Below are 19,584 nucleotides of genomic sequence, written 5' to 3'. Positions count from 1 at the left end.
CGCGTCTGACACAGACTATCAACAGCGTAGTAATTCTTACGCACAAGTTTAGGAAATTATGTTTATTGAAAGTTCACTTGTGTCAACTAATCTTTTGCTTGCCTGTCCAGTTTCCAAAGGCGACAGATCCTTAGGTCACGTTCCACCCATCTGTCATTTTCAGCCGAGGATGTAACGTTTGGCTCCTCGGAACATAATGGTTACCGACTGGCAACATAATACATTAAACTTACTTTCATCATTCCATAAAACCTTAGAGCTATCTGTATCGTTCCAAGTCTTACGTTTCTTGGCAGACTCTATCCTGGCCTCACTTTTTTTTTTTTTTTTTTTTTTTTGAATTTATAAGTGGTTTACGTGATGGTCGTCTACCACTTAAATCACCCGCTACTAGGCGACGTTTCACAACATAGAAATGCAGGCTCAGTCCTTGATGCTGCTCAACATCATCTCTAATTTGTCAAGCCGATATTCTTGGATCAGCAGCCGACTGTTTACAAATCATTCTGTCCTCCCTCCTGATTGTTCTAGGACGACGTGACCTTGGGTGCTGTTCCTTCCTGTTTTTGTCGTCGACTCCAAACACTTATTAGTTGGTCTGACACGCTAAACATCAAATTTTCTCCTCCAAGGCACGAAAAACAGCTGGTCTTACATCAGTGGAGTATTCTTTGTGTTTTGGTATGCTTTTGGTTGCCTCTACCAACTAACAAACTCTTCCTTAAATGCCTAAGTAACAGTAGCTGATGAATAATGTACAACCACAGAAAGTTACAAAATAATTTTGAGCTACAGGATTGCTTTGTTATTGTATGACATTGCTTGTTTAGTAGACTTGTAACCACGGCGGCCTGAATGTCCTAAAGCAGTGACACAGCTGCATGCGTTGCCCTGTTGTGACTGTATCCAAACAGTGCTGAAGACATAACGCCTCAACATTTTATCGCTGCTGTACTTCTTAGTCTCTGTCGGTCTTGCTGTTGTCAGAATGCTAACCTCAGACCATCCTTCGCTTTATCGCGTTGCGGACGGATTTCTGGAACACAGAGGAATTTTGAGGCACTGCAGGCAACTTACTACCCATCCGAAAGAATGTGGCCGACACAGAGCTCACCTGCTAACCACGCAAGATTCCTGTAACTAGGTGTCGATGCAGCATTGCGTCAGTTGGCCGTGCATACCTCGCACCCCTTCAAACAGCAGACTAACTCGGCACGGTGACACTATAAATAGACAGACTCAGTGACCCAACACCAGAAAAATGTTCGCAGACAGAGATCAGCGGATCTGTGGATTGGCTCAAACAGTCTCCATCAAGCAACAGCTGGCCGTGCTCCTTGGAGTCCAAGAGTCGATGCCACCAGGCTACAGATGCAGCGAATGTTGGTCAAGTCGCCACCGTCTGCTCCAACTTCGGTACTCCTGCGCCACGGTCGCTGCCTACGCACCAGCTGACCGTCACTGCAGTTCTCTATCAGATGTAACAAAGAGTTTTACTGTGATGCATCCTAGGCCACCCTACCTTCGAATGATTCCTGTCTTCTTGCACCGTCGATCAAACTCACAAAGTCTCGGATGGAGAGTGTCTACACCATCCTGGTACACCGGAGCAGTGCTACCTCGCCTCTCAACGGCGGGCAGGGAAAGCCGTCGAACAACTGTTGTAGAAAAAATGTTTACCATCTTAATTTTTTTCACAACGGAAGAGAACGTGGCTAGCGTAAATTTGGCGTTTCTGAAAGTATTTGTGTGGAGTGTAGCCATATATGGAAGTGAAACGTGGACGATAAATAGCTTAGACAAGAAGAGAATAGAAGCTTTCGAAATGTGGTGCTACAGAAGAATGCTGAAGATTAGAGGGGTTGATCACATAACTAATGAGGAGGTATTGAATAGAATTGGGGAGAAGAGGAGCTTGTGGCACAACTTGACTAGAAGAAGGGATCGGTTGGTAGGACATGTTCGAGGGATCACCAATTTAGTATTGGAGGGCAGCGTGGAGGGTACAAATCATAGAGGGAGACCAAGAGATGAATACACTAAGCAGATTCAGAAGGATGTAGGTTGCAGTAGGTACTGGGAGATGAAGAAGCTTGCACAGGATAGAGTAGCATGGAGAGCTGCATCAAACGATTCTCAGGACTGAAGACCACAACAACAACAACAACACTAGCAAGGAAATATTAGCAAGAGTTCGGAAGTGTGAATTCTGCGGAACCTTTCGATTGTAGTCGGTGATCGTTGAGGTTTAAAGTAGGTGCAATTGCTCGGTAACAGGAGGCCTCATCGCAGAGCGCGAAACCATTATCTAAATTTGTTTCCGTGGGAATGTGGAGTGTGGTGATGATACCTTGGAGATTTCTACTTATTATTGCACTGCGGTCGCACGTTCGAATCCTGCCTCGGGCATGAATGTGTGTCATGTCCTTAGGTTAGTTAGGTATAAGTAGTTCTAAGTTCTAGGCGACTGATGACCTCAGAAGTTAATTAGCATAGTGCTCAGAGCTATTTAAGCTTATTATTGCAGCTGTTGTGTAGATTTAAGTAACCCTCGCCTTTGCTCTTCAGACCTTGCTGTTTGTACTTCGTACATCGTGCGTAACCTTTACAGTTTATGCTTCTCATTGCGATAGCTCTCTAATTTTTAAGCAGCGTAGCCTGTGTACTGTGATATAAACATACTGTGACGGTGGAGCCTCCTGAATCTGAAATGTGTCTGTCCAACACTGTGGATGCAGAATGATATAGAACTGTCTGAAGGAAACATTTCAACATAATAGGGAATTTGACCTATAATCTGTAGCTGATAAGTTTCCAACAACCAAGTCTTTGATATTGATTGACGTTTCGGAGGACTATTAGCAATTATCGATACTAATCTGAACCTATATAGAATACTCCGAACAATGTTCTGTCGTGGTCCTGACGTTAATTCTTACCTGCTCTGCCACCCTACCTGGAATGGAACATTTGCTGCAATTTGACCCGAAATATATCAAAGACGGTGATGTTTTGTTTTCCGGAGTCTATGGAAGGTAATCGACAAGTAGTTGTCCAAACACAGTTATATTAGTAAAGAATACTATTTCGACATTATAACTCGCGAAATTAAAAATTGTCACTAATCATATCTCTCTGATATTTGTAGATGCAGCAAACGCAAAATGTACTGGCGGATATTACCTTATTCGGCGGACCCAGAGATGGAGAAAGTGGTATTCCGAAAGTAAATCTCCACACCATCACTGACAATACTAAAAGCTCAAGGTAATACGCCCGCGGCTGGCCTCTGTAGCCGAGAGGTTCTAGGCGCTTCAGTCCGGAACCGCGCTGCTGCTACGACCGCAGGTTCGAATCCTGCCTCGGGCATGGATGTGTGTGATGTTCTTAGGTTAGTTAGGTTTAAGTAGCTCTAAGTTCTAGGGGATTGATGACCTCAGATGTTAAGTCCCATAGTGCTTAGAGCCATTTGTACCATTAATATGCCCGCACTACGAGACGGAGGGCAGCCAAAAAAGTGACGTGACATACCCGTAACAACGTTATCTGCGGTGGCCCAAAGAGATTTCCTCCACACATCTGCTGAGCATGGAGATATAATAAGGGGAGATGGCGCTACAGACTTATACTGTACGTTACATAGATTCTGACGCTGCCATGTTAAAAGCATATTTGATCCAGTAATACGACACATCTGGTCTCTTTAAAGTTACTTTACTTTTGTTATATGTTTAAAATAACCAAGAAGAGAAGTTTTTCATGTGCAAAGCTTGCTTTCGGCATCCATAATTTTCCTTAATACATACTGATAGGTATATGTCCTTTTCTCGAAAATGCTGAGAACATATTTCGCTACGTTTTGCCGGTTTCCAATCTTTTTGTCTCACAGCGTTCACCAGAGAGTTTTTGAGTTGGATCAATAGGAAATCTAAAGACATAACAGAAATAAATCCACTACGGTAAAAGTAAATAGAGCAATCAAAATTCGTGTAGATAAAAGAAATTATCGGTTGTACAAGTCTCCTTTACACTTTATACTACAATCATAACCATTAATACACCTGTAAATTAGGCAATCTGGCATTTTTGATAAAAACACTCCCACCAGGAGCTAATGTTTGGGAACAAGTTACATGGCAGTAGTCGGCTTCAAGACTATGACGTCATGACAACTCCCCTTATTATACCTCCATCGTGCTGAAAACCAAGCTCTCTGTGCCAAAGATTAAAGAAATCTTTCCACTTTTCATACAGACACCTTACAGTTTTTTTGTGTGCTGTTTGATACCTATTGACTTTTTACTGTTATCTCGTTTTGTTTTTGGTGAAAGGCATCGGTGAAGCCACCAGGAAACATCTAGACACTGTCTATAAAAAGCTATACATATTTATCATTTCGTGTATCTGGTCAGTGAGTCTTACTGAGAGTAGTTAGAATGGATTGTTGCACGCCAGTTATTGGGGATATAGGAGTAGTGACAATTTCAACCTTCTATCGTGAGTCAAAGCGAATCTGGTGACCTTATTTGTACTGAGTTAATTGTGTAGGAGTGCAAAGGATTAAGCTATATCGACTTTTCCAAGTAAATATGTTATTTTGTCTCGCGCGCCGCACGCCATCAAGACTGCATGCATTCTGCCCGCAACCGTTACTGGTGTTTTGCGCAACGCTATGCAAGCTCCGAACGAGACGAAAGGGACGTTTCAAAGTGCAAGGAGTAGCACTATCTCCCTATAAATTCTCTAATCGTCCTAACGCCGCAGGCACTACACTACCTTATCTTAACAAATAAGCCATCAGTGTCATCTACAGGCACAGGAATGCACTTGACGTATTACACTAAGACCACACAAGTAATCGTCCCTCAGCGTTGAAGTAGCTCGAAAAAACATCTAGGTCTGGATATAACGCGCTAAATACAGGCCATAAAATAGGTGAATCTGTAGTATTATGGCGGCAATTTTTAAAAGACTATTGACGGCCTATTCCATGATGTATATGCATGTTTACCGCGTTCTTTTCATTCCTTTAGAAGCTGTCCGCACAAACTTTGAGGAATGGGACAAGTTTCTTTCACATATTCATTGACAGTTCGTCACAATAAAAACATTTTTGGACCTTACGTATTTTAGCCGTAATTATGTAGTATGAAAATGTTATGAAACTTAAATTTTTAGACTTGGAATAATCTGTCTGTTGAATGTAGAAGTTGATCTTGGCTGCGCCCTTGATACTAATCCAGTAGATTTGTGTACAAAGGAGTTCGACTCTTCTATTTCTATCATTCAGTACGCTTCTATAACAGTTCTTTCGCTTTCTTTCTTTCTTTCTTTCGCTTGCGCCATAGTACCGCGGCGATCGCAGGGTCGGCGTGGTTACAACGGATTTGGCAATGATAGTGCTAGGGATGGCCGGATGCCCTTCCTGCCGCCACCCCGTACCCCTCAGGACGGAATCAGTGTACCCCAATTGTCTGTGTCTAGTGTAAATCGTGAAATAGTGCGGACGGGTTTCAAATATCTGCGACGCGTGTAACTGAAGCGGAAGGTGGGCACCAGCCCGGTATTCACCTAGGGGATGTGGAAAACCGCCTAAAAACCATATCCAGGCTGGCCGGCACACCGCCCATCGTCGTTAACCCACCGGGCGGATTCGATCCGGGGCCTGCGCGCCTACCCGAGTCCAGAAAGCAGCGCGTTAGCGCTCTCGGCTAGCCTGGCGGATCTGCGCATTTATAACAGTAATATATCTAAAATATTACAATCTACTCATCACGGTAGCTGGACCATATAGAAACCCACCAGATACATCAGTTTTCATGTCAGAGGAAGTCACTGGTAAGCTGCGCAGTTTCCTAGATGTACTATACATAGGCAGGGATGGGCGGGGCCGCGGAACGCATCTGGTCTGCCATTGAACTGATGGCAGCTATTCCCTCACCGTTCGTTCTTCTAAATTTTTTATGTGATTTTAGTTTTTTACTCATCCTTCATTCCCTCTCGACAAGGAGAAGACGGACTCTTATAGAACTTAGTTGTTTTGAACCACGCCAGTCTAGACGTCAAAGGGCAGGGCATTCCAATTCGGAATGATAACTTATCTCACAGCACATCATTTTTGAATTTGCCCACTTGCGCAACAAAGAAGCTACAACAGGAAGAACTGCACGTGAGCGAAATTGTTAGTCGTCAGCTGTTCGTGTTTTCTACAGCACACACCTATCGTCAGTGTGCTTCATCAGCTTACTCATTAGTGCGCTGAACTTTTTGCTAGAAGATGAGAAAAATTTTGTTTATTCCTGTGTATATTTAAGCACTTACTTCACAATCATCCAACAACAATAACATAAGAAAAGATTATGCAATTTTTTTTTCTTTTTCGTGCATACAGCATTTACTATTTTTGCTTCATGTGCGTTGTTGCAAAGATTCACTGCCCCTACTATCAGAAATTCTAAAATTAAACCTAAAATGGATAAAGCAGGACCAAATAGGAAGTGCAAACTACAGGATGAGAAGCAACAGCTTCAGGATGGCCGGACCGGGCCGAAAGAATTTTTTTTTTTTTTTTTTTTTTGTGCAATCGCTAAAGAAGGCCATCAAGTGCAAGTTGTCAACTGGACACGAAAAGGCGATCTAAGCTCTGCCCATCAGCCCAGAAACCTATCTGGGTTATGAGTCTGAGGCTGGAACACCTGTTGTTACGGCAGACATAGATAATTTATTTTTTCTGGTGTGTAGCTGGAGTCATCCTAAACAAATACTGCTCGACAACAAATACTGCTCACCAGGTCTTTCATCCAACGAAACTGTTTTTAAAAGCGGAATTTTACGTGCCCATTCGATAGAGCGGTCCCAAATTAGTCCACTTGGATAATTCGTTTTATGGATACAGACTAACAGGGACAGTAAAACACGAAGAAGGACCAGTACTACAGTGACTGAGCAGCGCCCTGGCCGTCGCTTACTAGTGCTGCCATATAGCAGCGCTGCTTAGTCGCAGCTGCCCTCAGAGCCCTACTGAGAAGACCCTGCACCCTTGCAGAACTGCCAAAGATGGTGCCCCTGCCCCCTGACCCCCCAACCCCACAAAAACTAAATTTCAGGATTTTTTTGAACATCTTTAGGACATTTCGTAATCTGTAACGTAGATCTAATAAAAATGAAGCATTATCGAAAAATATTACATGAATTAGGTACGGAAATGAAAAATACTGCATGCAACAAATGACATAAATCATTGTAATAAATAAACAGCTAATTGCAAAAACTGAAAATGAAACAAAATCGATGACTTATAAACAAGCAGCTACTATATTTTAGTATGATGTGCAATAAAGATCAGATTTTATTTCCTCCTCATAAATTAATGTGCATAAATCTTCTATTCGAAAAGAAAAGAAAAAGCCTATAATTAGTCCTTTCCAACAAAGCAGCTTTTAATATAATTTTACTTTCCATGGCTTTGAGCAAGCAAACTCCTTCACTACGTAACTGAAGTCAAATTCAGCAGCTGTGCATATTCTCTTGGCAGTATATATAAGAAACAAATGTGAAGCTGGTCTGTGCGCTTCAACAGCTCTTTCAACTGGAATTTGAAAGCCGCTATTTCGGTGACTAGGTCGTCTGTATCGCTATTTCTGCTATATTTGACACCAAAATCTATGTGTAATTTTCAAAATTTGGTAAAGAGATCTTATTTAAAGCGTTCCCTGCTATCAATTTAAGTTTGATTAAACGATCTGTTGCAAATGAGATCTGTTTTCCATTTCCCTTAGTATTCACATCTACACCTACATCTACATCTACATCGACACTCAGCAAATCACTGTTAAGTACCTACATTACTAGCCATTAAAATTGTTACATCAAGAAGAAATGCAGATGATAAACGGGTATTAATTGGACAATTATATTATACTAGAACTGACATGTGATTACATTTTCACGCAATTTGGGTGCATAGCTCCTGAGAAATCAGTACCCAGAACAACCACCTCTGGCCGTAATAACGGCCTTGATACGCCTGGGCATTCAGTCAAACAGAGCTCGGATGGCGTGTACTGGTACAGCTGCCCATGCACCTTCAACACGATACCACAGTTCATCAAGAGTAGGGACTGGCGTATTGTGACGAGCCAGTTGCTCGGCCACCATTGACCAGACGTTTTCAGTTGGTGAGAGATCTGGAGAATGTGCTGGCCAGGGCAACAGTCGAACATTTTCTGTATCCAGAAAGGCTCGTACAGGACCTGCAACATGCGGTCGTGCATTATCCTGCTGAAATGTATGGTTTCGTAGGGATCGAATGAATGGTAGAGCCACGGGTCGTAACACATCTAAAATGTAACGTCCACTGTTCAAAGTGCCGTCAATGCGAACAAGAGGTGACCGACACGTTTTACCAATGGCACCCCATACCATCACGCCGGGTGATACGAAAGTATGGCGATGACGACTACACGCTTCCAACGTGCGTTCACCGCGATGTCGCCAAACACGGATGCGACCATCATGATGCTGTAAACAGAACCTGGATTCATTCGAAAAAATGACGTTTTGCAATTCGTGCACCCAGTTTCGTCGTTGAGTACACCATCGCAGGCGCTCCCGTCTGTGATGCAGCGTCAATGGTAACCGCAGTCATGGTCTCCGAGCTGATAGTCCATGCTGCTGCAAACGTCGGGCCGGCCGGTGTGGCCGAGCGGTTCTAGGCGCTTCAGTCTGGAACCGCACGACCGCTACTGTCCCAGGTTCGAATCCTGCCTCGGGCATGGATGTATGTGATGTCCTTAGGTTAGTTAGGTTTAAGTAGTTCTAAGTTCTAGGGGACTGATGACCTCAGAAGTTAAGTCCCATAGTGCTCAGAGCCATTTGAACCATTTTGCAAACGTCGTCCAACTGTTCGTGCAGATGGTTGTTGTCTTGCAAACGTCCCCTTCTGTTGACTCAGGGATCGAGACGTGGCTGCACGATCCGTTACAGCCATGCGGGTAAGATGCCCGCCATCTCGACTGCTAGTAATACGAGGCCGTTGGGTTCCAGCACGGCGTTCCGTATTTCCCTCCTGAATCCACCGATTCCATATTCTGCTAACAGTCATTGGATCTCGACCAACGCGAGCAGCAAGGTCGCCATACGATAAACCGCAATCGTGATAGGCTACATTCCAACCTTTATCAAAGTCGGAAACGTGATGGTACGCATTTCTCCTCCTTACACGAGGCATCACAACAACGTTTCACCAGGTAACGCCGATCACCTGCTGTTTGTGTATGGGAAATCAGTTGGAAACTTTCCTCATGTCAGCACGTTGTAGGTGTCGCCACCGGCGCCAACCTTGTGTGAATGCTCTGAAAAGCTAATCATTTGCATATCACAGCATCTTCTTCCTGTCGGTTAAATTTCGCGTCTGTAGCAGGTCACCTCCGTGGTGTAGCAATTTTAATGGCCAGTAGTGTAGCAGAGTGTTCATCGGACCACATTCACAATAATTGTCTGTTATTCCACTATCGAACAGCGCGCGGCAGAAACTAGCACCAATACCCCTCCGTGTGAGCTCTGATTTCTATTATCTGATTATGATGATCGCTTCTCCCTCAGTAGGTCAACATAAACAAAATATTTCATCATTCTTAGGAGAATGTTGGTGAGTGAAATTTCGTGAGAAGATCCCGCGTCTGTTTCAATGGCGTCCACCCCAAATCCTGTATAATGTCCGTGACTCTCTCTCAACTATTTCTCGATAGTAAAAAGTTGTAGTTGTTCTTTGAACTTTCTCGACGTACTCCTGTAACCCTACCTGCAAAGGATCGCACACCGCGGAGTAGTACCCAGAAGGAGGATGAACAAGCGTAGTGTAGACAGTCTCGTAAGTACATCTGTTACAAGTCCTAAGTGTTCTGCCAATAAATCGTGATCTTTGGTTCACCCTCCCAACAATATTTTCTACGTGTTCTTCCCAACTTAAGTTGTTCGTAATTGTATATCCTAGGTAATTAGTTGAATTTATTGCCATTATATTTGTTGATTTATCGTGTAAACGAAGTTTAACGGATCCCTTTTAATACCCTTATGGATGACCTCACACTTTCAATTATCTAGGGTCAATTGCCAATTTTCGCATCATACAAACAATTTTTCTAAATCGGTTTGAAACTTGTTTTGATCTTCTGATGACTTTACTGCTCGATAAACGACAGCATCATACGCAAACAACCAAAGAGGGCTGCCCAAATTGTCTCCTAAATCGTTTATAAAGATAAGGAACAGCAGAGCGCCTGTATCACTATCTTGGCTAACGCCAGAAGTCACTTCTGTTTTAATAGATGACTTTCCTTCAGTTACTACGAACTGGGATGACTCTGGCAGGAAACCACGAATCCAGTCGCATGACTGAGAGACGATATTCCATAATCAGGCAAACTGACTACAAGCCGCTTGTGTGGTACGGTGTCAAAACCCTTCTGGAGGTCTAGAAATACGCAGTCAATTTGAAATCCATTGTTAATAGCACTCAGAAGTTCGTGTGAGTAAAGAGCTAGTTGTATTTCACAAGAGCGACGTTTCCTAAAGGCGTGTTCACCGTTCTCTTCGAGTTTATTATTGATGTTCCAACACAATACATGTTCCAAGATCCTGATCCACGTTGACGTTAATGATATGGACCTTTAATTTAGTATACTTCTTGTACTGTCTTTCTCGAATGCTGGTGTCACCTGTGCAACTTTCCCGACTTTGGGTATGGGTTTTTCTTCCATCGATCGGTTTTATATGATTTGTAAGTATGGAGCTATTACAAAAGTGTACTCTGAAAGGAACCGAATTGGTATGCGGTCGGGACAGGAAGACTTACTTTTATTAAATGATTTAAATTTCTTCACTCCGAGGATATTTACTTCTAAGTTATTCATGGTGGCAGCTATTCCTGATTCAAATCCTGTAATATTTGCTTCGTCTTAGCTGTATTTTGTAACTCTGCTTTAGGAGCACTGTCATCGATATTACTTCCACTGCCATTGCGCAGAGAAGGCACTGATTGTGTCTTGCCGCTAGCATACTTTAAATGCGACCAGGATATCTTTGGATTTTCTGCCAGGTTTCGAGACGAAGTTTCATTTTGGAAATTATCATAAGCACATGGCACCGAAGTCCGCTGTGATCTTCAGCTTCGCCGATCTTGCGGATTTTGCATTAGGTTAAATTTTGCATGCTTTTTCCGTTTTTCTGCAACATTGTCTGACTCGTTTTGTGTACCAAGGGGGATCGGCTCCGTCGCCTGTTAATTTATCTGGTATATATCTCTCAACAGTCTCGAGACTGTTTCTTTGAATGCCTTTGAAAGATTTATGTCATCGGCAGACACCAAAGTTTTTACTTCATCTTCTTCTTAAATTTAATTTCCTCTCAAAATTTGTCCTTCCTTTTCTTTACTATTTGCTTAATGTACAGAATGAAGAACGTTAGGGACAGGCTACAACCCAGTCTCACTCCCATCCTAACCACTACTTCCCTGCAGTCTTGTTTCAGTACAAGACGTAAATAACCTTTTGTTCTATGTATTTTATTTTTAAGATCTTCAGATTTTCAGAGAGCGTGTTCCAAGCAACATTATCATAAGCTTTCTCTAAATTTACAAATGCTATCAACGTAGATATGTTTATCTTTAACGTATCTTCTATATTACGTCGTAAGGTCAGTCAGTATTGTCTCGCATGATCCTGCATTTCTACAGAACCCAAACTAATCTTCCCCGAGATCGAACTGTATCAGATTTTTCATTCATCTTTAAGTTATTTGTAACATTATTTTGCAACTATGCCAAAATTAAACTAGCAGATCGAATATATTCACACCTGTCTTCATCGTATTTTTAGGATTAGAATCATAATATACCTCATGAAGTCTGTATTTGTCATACATCTCGCAAACCGTATGGTATAATTTAGTCACGGCTGGCTCTCCCAAATATCTCTAACTATCACTTTTAAACGTAGTAGCAAATATATGCTTAAATGGTACAGTAGAATTAGCAAGAGATTATATTAAAATGTCATTCCACGAAAATCAAGCAACTAAAAGTAGCCCTATTACCCTCACTAAAATTAGGAGAATTGTAAAAAATTCTAGAAAACAGACATTCATATGGTGCAGTGAGATTTCAAACAGAATTCTGAAAAGTTTTTCCAACTTAATAATTAATGTTCTTGGTGATATATGCAGTGCGTCACTATCACAGGGAATTTCTCCAGAGAGGTTAAAATGTGATATTTGTTAAACGTCTTCATACGAAACGTGACAAGACAGACTTATACAGTTTCCTTACTGATATATTTTTCCATGTTGTTGTTGTTGTTGTGGTCTTCAGTCCTGAGACTGGTTTGATGCAGCTCTCCATGCTACTTTATCCTGTGCAAGCTTCTTCATCTCCCAGTACCTACTGCAACCTACATCCTACTGAATTTGCATAGTGTATTCATCTCTTGGTCTCCCTCTACGATTTTTACCCTCCACACTACCCTCCAATACTAAATTGGTAATCCCTTGATGCCTCACCACATGTCCTACTAAGCGATCCCTTCTTCTAATCAAGTTGTGTCACAAACTTCTCTTCTCCCCAAACCTATTCAATACCTCCTCATTAGTTATGTGACCTACCCATCTAATCTTCAGTATTCTTCTGTAGCACCACATTTCGAAAGCTTCTATTCTCTTCTTGTCCAAACTGGTTATCGTCCACGTTTCACTTCCATACATGGCTACACTCCATACAAATACTTTCAGAAATGACTTCCTGACACTTAAATCTATACTCGACGTTAACAAATTTCTCTTCTTCAGAAACGCTTTCCTTGCCATTGCCAGTCTACATTTTATATCCTCTCTACTTCGACCATCGTCAGTTATTTTGCTCCCCACATAGTAAAACTCCTTTACTACTTTAAGTGTCTCATTTCCTAATCTAATTCCCTCAGCATCACCCGACTTAATTCGACTACATTCCATTATCCTCGTTTTGCTTTTGTTGATGTTCATCTTATACCCTCCTTTCAAGACACTATCCATTCCACTCAACCGCTCTTCCAAGTCCTTTGCTGTCTCTGACAGAATTACAATGTCATCGGCGAACCTCAAAGTTTTTATTTCTTCTCCATGGATTTTAATACCTACTCCGAATTTTTCTTTTGTTTCCTTCACTGCTTGCTCAATATACAGATTGAATAACATCGGGGAGAGACTACAACCCTGTCTCACTCCCTTCCCAACGACCGCTTCCCTTTCATGTCCCTCGACTCTTATAACTGCCATCTGCTTTCTGTACAAATTATAAATAGCCTTCCGCTCCCTGTATTTTACCCCTGCCACCTTCAGAATTTGAAAGAGTATATTCCAGTCAACATTGTCAAAAGCTTTCTCCAAGTCTCCAAATGCTAGAAACGTAGGTTTGCCTTTTCTTAATCTAGCTTCTGAGATAAGTCGTAAGGTCAGTATTGCCTCACGTGTTCCAACATTTCTACGGAATCCAAACTGATCTTCCCCGAGGTCGGCTTCTACTAGTTTTTCCATTCGTCTGTAAACAATCCGCGCTAGTATTTTGCAGCCGTGACTTATTAAACTGATAGTTCGGTAATTTTCACATTTGTCAACACCTGCTTTCTTTGGGATTGGAATTATTATATTCTTCTTGAAGTCTGAGGGTATTTCGCTTGTTTCATACATCTTGCTCACCAGATGGTAGAGTTTCGTCCGGACTGGCTCTCCCAAGGCTGTCAGTAGATCTAATGGAATGTTGTCTACTCCCGGGGCCTTGTTTCGTCTCAGGTCTTTCAGTGCTATATTCTCCATAATATTCGAGAAAGAAATGTGCTCAAGAGTAGTCACAATCTTAAGAGGAAACAATTTTCTTGGTATATCACAGTCTGGATTTCAGAAGGGTTGTTGTTAGTACGCTCACCTATCAATTAGTACGTGCCCTAAATAATAAAAAAGGCCACTTTGTATTTTTTGTAATCTTTCCAAGGCGTTTGATTGTGTAGATCATTTACTCTCTTAATAAAATTCAAGGGTTATGGAATTGTTAGCTTTATGCACCCCTGGACTGAATAACACTTAACAAGAAGAATGCAGTAGGTTGTCCTGAATAATTCCAACAATGACGGAAGGGGAGAAGACACAAAGGGAGTCCTACAGGGTTCACGTTGAGTCCATTGCTTTTCCTGATGTATGTGATGAGCTCCCACTTAACATACAAAAAACAGAATTGGTACTTTACGCGGACGATGTTAGAGCTATGTAAATCTAATTAAAGACAAAGCATTATACGAGATGGAATATTATATTTTCCTAAAAATTATGAAGTGGTTCTCAGAAAATGAACTTTCTCTTCGAAAAAATACACTATATTCAGTTCTCTAGAGCAAATATAGTAATACCAACAATTGATCTAGCACATGGGCAAGGCTCAATAAATCAGGTAGAGTGCTCCAAATTTGAGGGTGTTCGTACCGATGAAAGCTTGAACTGGAAGTATATTACTGAGCTTATCATACAAATAAGTTCAGATACTTCTGTTCCTCGTACTGATTTTGGAAAAAAACAATCTCCTGACATATTTTGCATATTTCCAGACAATAATGTCTTATGGAATAATTTTGAGTAGCAAGAATCATACACAATGTGATCAAAAGTAACCAAACACCTGGCTGAAAGTGACGTACAAGTTCGTGGCGCCCTCCATCGGTAATGCTGGAATTCAGTATGGTGTTGGCCTACCCTCAGGCTTGATGATAGCTTCCACTCTCTCAGGCATTCCTGTGTGATGGTTTGGATAGATGTCTGCCTATTACACATTACGACGCTCTTCAACTGACGGCGTCCTCTGTCAGTCAACAGACGAGGTCGGCCTGTACGTTTTTGTGCTGTTCGTGTCCCTTCACGTTTGCACTTCACTATCACATCGGAAACAGTGGACCTAAGGATGTCTATGAGTGTAGAAATCTCACGTACAGACGTATGGCACAAGTGACACCCAATCACCTGACCACGCTCGATGTCCGTGAGTTCCGCGGAGCGCCCAATTCTGCTCTCTCACGATGTCTAATGACTACTGACGTCGCTGTTACGGAGTAAGTGGCAGTAGGTGGCAGCAAAATGCACCTAATATGAAAAACGTATGTTTTTGGGGGTGTCCGAATACTTTTGATCACATGGTGTATGTGGTGTTCTCACACGGATACCATGTAGGTACATCATCGAGCAGCTATATAGGCATTTTAATTGTGTTGTCACAATGCATATATTCGCTAGTCAAATTCGTCATAAACAATTTATCACAGTTTGAGAAGAACAGTGATGTCCATATCTGCAACACTAGACCGAAAAATAGCGTTTGTGACCCTTTATTAACGCTGTCTGTGGCTCAGAAAGGAGTTCAATATGCTTTAACTAAAAGTTTTGATCATTTGTCCAATAACATAAAACATCTAACGAGTAGCGCAGCAAGTTGTAAATCTAACTTGAAGTCATTTCTCCTGGACAATTTCATTTACTCTATTGACAAATTTCTACTTAAAATGTGGTAGCCTTAAGCAAAAAATAATAAAAAAACCATTTTTTAATTATAGCTGGATGAGTAAGACTAAAAATGCTTGTTCGTTAATGTAGACACTAACCACGTATATAAATCCTTATCATGTCCATAAAAGAATCGTTCAAATGATTTGTATAACATTAATTGCATTAACTAACTCATTAACTAACTGACCCAAAGTTTTCAGTAAATCTTAGAGAATATCGTCTACTTAAGGGGCGGTGTTGCGAATAAGATGTTACAGCTTCATGTCGAATTCTTTTTGCTGTGTCATATCTCCCATCTCTTGTTTATATTTCCTTTCGCTCCCTTTTTTATGACAGTGTCTTCAAGGTCTGTATATTCATTTCATATCTGAGCTTTCATTCCTTTTCTTAGTGCTGCCTAGCCTTCGATCTTCTTCATATTGATATAGCTGTTTCTTCTTTCTCCAAAGGTATCAAAGGTATCTATAATTATCCTATAGACGCCGTCTATCTTCCCCCTAGAAATGCATGCTTCTACAGCCCTGTATTTGTTCTCCAGCTACGCTTGCTTAACCATTTTGCACTTTGTCAGACTGATTTTTAGAAGGCTGTACACCCTTCTATCTGCTTAATTTCTTGCATTTTTAAATTTTCTCTTATCGTAAGTTAAATAAACTTGTCTATGCCACTAAACAACAATACATAATTATAATTCGTGATGTTAATGAGGAACTAATTATGATAAGAATGCCCCATAGGAAATAGGAATCGTTGCATTGCTAATGGTTTTTCACCACACAACAGCCCTACATTAACATAACAAACCTGAGTTTCTCGGAAACTTTGCAAGTAAGTACTCAATGGACAAGACTAGGTTCACACACTCTTTTCTTTGGAGGCCAGCACTGAAGTTATGCTGTGTAATAATTTCCTCAGTTCCAGCCACGTATGTACGATCAAGATAAAGATGATGATATGGTCTCTTTTTCTATTAATGGAAGCATTCAGCCGAACACGAATGGCCGCGTGTGAAGGTATTACTAAGTGGCAAGCTGCAATAACAGAACTGAACCCAAAGAGACAGTTTCCCAGTCATAAATCGGTGACAGCTCACTTGTCCGTGGCTTTCATGAGCAAGGCGTTAATTATCCTCGATGATGCGAAGGTTGAAATAATTTACCTTTCCTTTCTGTCGTATATCAAAGCAATTAATGGCGAGCCAGCTGGCTTAAAAGGTTGAATATTACTGTTATTCATGGTAGTTATAATGATTTCCATATTCCATTTACGTTATTAGCTCACACATCGAAGCGTTCCGCACAGTAAGATACAGTGGAAGTGGAACCAGTGTAGTATTATACTTGCTTTGTTCATTCCTCGTTTCGTTTACGCCTATGTCGTTCTATATGCTGTAAAATGCTGCTTTCTGAGAATTTACGAAGTTCTAAACGTCAGTCAGTAGTTGCAGACGGTCACGATTTGCCTTTCTTTTCGTGGAAGGTGGAGCATTGCATTTGTTGCCTGTAAATGCGGAAATCATATTAAAATGCCATAAAAGTGAGCGCGTGCTAAAATGAAAAACAGTGGCAACACTCTTAATAGGAAATGATAATCTCTGAGTAGGTTGTGGTACTCCTTCTGAAATTTCTCTACTGTCCCCGTATTGGGGCATTATCAGTGCGTATAAACAAGTTGTCACCATGTGTGGACGAGAATATAAGTGAAATACAACTTCCGAACCATTCTGTTTTGAGGGTTTTCTCAAAAAAAATTTTCAGTGTTATCTGTTTCTAAAACTAATACAACTGGAATATCTTAAGTTTAATGATTTACAGTTGCAACTTTATTTTGTATACATACGTAGCAGACGATGAGTTACCTGAGTGATTAGAAAAAAAAGGGTGCGTGTATATTACAGAGGGAAGCGGTTATGGAAAGTCTTGGATGGTGGGCTGAAGAAACGTAGTTCTCGACAAACCAATCGTCTTCCGTTGCATTTTCATTTTCTAATGAACTGGAGGCTCGCACCCAGAACTCCTGAAGTCAGAGACTCAGGTCGTCACCAAACGCTGTATGTCGACAGAGTATCGTCCAAAACACCGAATTAGTTCGTGCTATGTGCTGTCGTCCACTAGAACATGCGTAATCGGTTGTTACAAGTAACACCAGAACGACGAAGGACAGGAAAAGCGTATGTTGAATCACTGCGTTGTAGAAGTCGCTTGAGTCAGTTCTTAGAGCCTGATACAATCGCACCACCACTGATGAAATTTTTTTTTTTTTAACTGTTTACGTGTGGCACTATTATATGGGAGAACTTTTTCCTGACATGTAAAAGGTATTTTCGGAGATTGCAGCAAAGTTCTTTTGGCAGTCTGCTTTCGCTTCGTTAGTTAAAAGTGACAAACTTACAGAGTACATTTGTATAGATAGGTGTGGTGTTCTGTCGGACATGTGCGACAGAACAGACACCACTCGTGATGAAGCATCTAGTGCATTTGTAACGACACAGAATAAACGTAAACAATCGGAACAGTAGCGTAAGGAAGCAACTGCATTAGTCTCAGGTAACACTTTCACGCATAATAGAGGTAAAGGAAAAGCTATCATTGGGATTTGAGCCTAGAAACCCTTGGTACAACTATCTAATACTTTTCCAACTTACCCTGTGTAAGCATATGTGCCACATACAGTTATTCTTTTGCTGTGCTCCCTAGTTCTGGTGTTACTTTTAAGTAAAGTTTACGCCCGTTCAGCTGGATGACAGCATGTAGTACGAACTAAATCGAAGTTTTGGTTGATACTCCATCGATATACACCGTTTGGAACAGATATGAGCGTCTGACACCTGGAGGTTTGGGCGTCAGCTTCCCTACCACTGAATTGCAGCCCATCGTAAATAAACTCGTCGGTGAACTCTGACGTATTAACTGGTATGCTGAACCACCGCCTTTAGCCATTTTCCTCATAATTCAATAATATTTATCCGATATTTCATTTGGTTTTCCCCACAGTAATAACTTGTAAGCCTGCTATTTCGTACACACTGGCAGCCTGGAGAACACTGTTTTCTTCATCTGTCATTTAGCTCTGACTACGTTCCCACTGTTACGGCTTCTGCACCACTTGTTAGCAGCAGACACAATGGCTGCGCCAAAGACTGAGTCGACGTGGAGTTTCACAATTATTTATTGAACATTCTTTACAATTTCTCCCTCATCGTCGCGGCCCAGCCCTGCGGATCCCGCCGCCTGGCTGCTGCTGTGTAGATTCTCTGACAATGGCGCAACGGGCGCCGCTGATCGCACTCGGGAGCCTCAGGCCACCAGTGCTCCGCTGAAGGCAGGATGCCCTCTGGTTGAGATGAACTCGTCGCCGCTCGGAGCCCCACTACGGCATGCCCACGGAGCCGCGTCGCCGTCAGGTCAGCTGCTGACGCCTGCTGCACCGGCGGCTGGGAAGCCGTCAGTCGCGATGTCCACGAGGTCCCGTCATGGACGGACCACGCACCGTGGGGCCGGGTTGCCGTGAAGTCCGGGCGTCAGTCCCCGGCGCCGCCTGTGACCAAGACCGCGCTGCGTCCGGTTCTGCTGGAAGTTCTCGCTGTAGTTAGTCAGCCGTGGTGCTGACCGAACTCGGGCCGATCTCCAGAGCTGAAGCTGACATTTGTCAGCGAACGGATGACTCCTGTGAGTTGGAACAGACTTTTGGAATCGTCACCTATGAAGACTGAACATTTGGACGTGGACCACGTCCGTCCTCAGATCCGAACTGCTTCCTAAGGGCTTCTGTCTGTTGCTGCCTGCGTTCCACTATTTATATCCGGCAGGAGTACGTTTTTTACCCTCAGTGGTAGCTTTTTATTATTACACCCGTAGTATATTGCAGCGTAACTTAGCGTGCTGGCCTCACTTCCCCTTACTCAGCACTCTCCAGGCTTCACTCGGCGCTCGGTCTGTGCGCGTCCTTGCGTCAGTCTGTTGGTAGACTGGTGCTGTCAGCAAGGCTATCTGTGCCTGCCTACTTTGC

This window comes from Schistocerca americana, chromosome 1 (genome assembly GCF_021461395.2).
Source record: "Schistocerca americana isolate TAMUIC-IGC-003095 chromosome 1, iqSchAmer2.1, whole genome shotgun sequence".
Taxonomy (NCBI): Eukaryota; Metazoa; Arthropoda; class Insecta; order Orthoptera; family Acrididae; genus Schistocerca; species Schistocerca americana.
Note: the sequence above shows the minus strand (reverse complement) of the source record.